Raw genomic sequence first — 2,599 nt, 5'->3', positions numbered from 1 at the left:
CCCCCCCCCCCCCCCCTTAAGTGGCTTACGGATTTCTGGGCTAATAAGACACCACTGCCGAAGGGACAAATGGTTTTTTTTAAATTGCATTTTGCGTAGTCCTTGTCAGTCCATTAAATCCATTCATGCATGGCAACTGCAGAATGAGCCTTGTGCACAAGTTCACCCCAATCGTCCTGCAATACACAACAACAGCCTCCATTCACACTAGCAAAAATGAAAGTAACAAGTTTTTAATACGGTAGATAGCAGCCATACATGTATCGTATTGGGTTTGTTACACTTACATCTTACGAAAAGCTAAAAATGACTCTAAAAATGAACTTACCGGTCTAAAAAATCCATAAATGATGTATTATTACACTTCATAGGCGTTGGAAACAGACAATGAGTTATATGGATTTTTGCCATTTAGTGGCCATCTTGGGTTTTATGGCCTCATGGGTTACGCCCACCTTTTAAAAAAGAGGTATGGGAGCTAATTTTCTTACTTAGATCTTGAAGATGATTTAAAAATGGGAGAAGCGGACAATGGGAGCAGATAATAACGGGACTTGTTATTTACCCATCTAGTCGTTAAGACAATCCAGTATAATCTAAAAAGAATTGCCTTTTCCGGGTGAAAGCAACAACTAACTTTTATAAAGTAGGAAAGCTTTTCCAGGCTGTTGCCACAATGATAATGATAATTTCATACAGTGGAAACCTATAACAGGCCCGGTAATGACAGGGACTTATTAAATCCCCACTTTTTCCTACACTTTGTCTCTATTAAAAGTTATCGGCAATAACACTTTAACAGGACCTCATCGGAGCCCAACCGGTTATAGCAAGGACAAAGGCTCGTTAACAATGTGTAAAAAGTAAGAGAGAGATAGAGAGAGAGAGAGAGATAGAGAGAGAGAGAGAGAGAGAGAGAGAGAGAGAGAGAGAGAGAGAGAGAGAGAGAGAGAGAGAGAGAGAGAGAGACGCAGTGATAGAGCAAGCCCACGCAAGCCTTGCCACTGCAAGCACACACGCGTGTGAAGCGAGAGAGGGCTACAGTGTGCTGCAGACCTCGATCCAGCCCGAAACCTAGCAACACGCACGCGTAATGTGTCACCAACGATCTCAAGCGCAAAAGAAAATGCATTTCAATTGACAAAAAATACGAAATAATCCAAGCTGTTGACAAAAAGCAAGCTCCACTGGCAGAGGTTTGTCGTTAGTTCGACATTCCACAAGGGTCGATAAACACCATTATCAAGGATGGAGAGAAGATAGTGGCAGCATACTCCAATGGAAAGTTTGCTCTGGATCGAAAGAAGATGAGACTTCCCGATGCAGATGCTGTGCACCAAGCTCTTCTGATGTGGTTTAAGGAGGCACGGAGAAAGTTGGTGCCAAAACCCCTGTTCGTGGGTACTTGTGGCAAGGGAAACTTCCAATGTCATGAATAAGTACAGCTGGATTAGTCCACAAATGCTCACTTTCGCTGCTTTTCTGATTTAACAGGGATCGGATATAACAGGACATTTTCTCTACTCCCACCATCCCTGTTATATTAGGTTTCCACTGTATTCATATCCAAGTTAAGAAACACGCTAAAAGCCAAGCTGGCGGTTCGTACAAATCTAATCTGATGAGACCACATAAAATTCATCTAATTCAAGATTATAGCTTGTTGGCTTTAAACTCTGGGAACAGCACAAACCCCACAAATGGGGAATACGACGACTCCTTTCGTAGAATCCAAATTTTTGTAATGAATAAATCCACTGTGATGAGGTGAACACTTTCTCGATGAGTTAGCACACAAATGGCCACATGTGGCATGGTTTATTCATTTGACTTCTTGAACAAAGAGGAACACATTAAAACAATGACTGTCATATGGGGTAGTTTTAGTTTTAGTAAGGTCTTACGGCTCTGGCAACTGCGTAAGGTCATATGAGCGCCAAGGGGTGGATGTCAACAGAGAAGTCCAAACGGGGAATCAGGTTTACTCTGCTCGGCTCTCTAGCCTCAACAGCACAAAGTCAGTTTCCACTACCAACACGAGAGTGACAAACATACAAAAGAAGTAGAGGAAAAATGACGATATTAAGGGTGAGGAAAGAAAAAGCAGCAGTTCTAGGTAGGTAAAAAATTAGACAGACAAAACAAAGAAAAGAAGTAAGACCCAAACCACATGCAATGGCATTCTTCTTTTTATTTATTTATTTTTTTCCCCATTATAGTAGAGGGTTTTACGGCGCTCGCAACTGCATAAGGTCATATGAGCGCCAAGGGGTGGATGTCAACAGAGAAGTCCTTACAGGGAATCAGACTTATTCTGCTCCCCTCTCTAGCTTCAACGGCACACGGTCTGCTTCGACTATCAAGGCACCCCAAAAACAGCAGGTCACAAGAGAGTGACACCATACAAAATACGTAGAGGAAAATGACAACAGTAAGGATTAGGAAAGAAAAAGCAGCAGTTCCCTGTTGCAGATCAGGCACAGTTATGAGCGTGACATGAATCAGCCCATTTACAATTCTACTGTGCTTGAACGAGAAATGTCCGCCCTTTGGGAATGGCCTAAAGACACTACAGTCAGTGGCACTACCCGGGGGGGGG

Source organism: Aplysia californica, unplaced genomic scaffold (genome assembly GCF_000002075.1).
Source record: "Aplysia californica isolate F4 #8 unplaced genomic scaffold, AplCal3.0 scaffold00087, whole genome shotgun sequence".
Taxonomy (NCBI): Eukaryota; Metazoa; Mollusca; class Gastropoda; order Aplysiida; family Aplysiidae; genus Aplysia; species Aplysia californica.
This window is presented reverse-complemented; position numbering follows the sequence as displayed.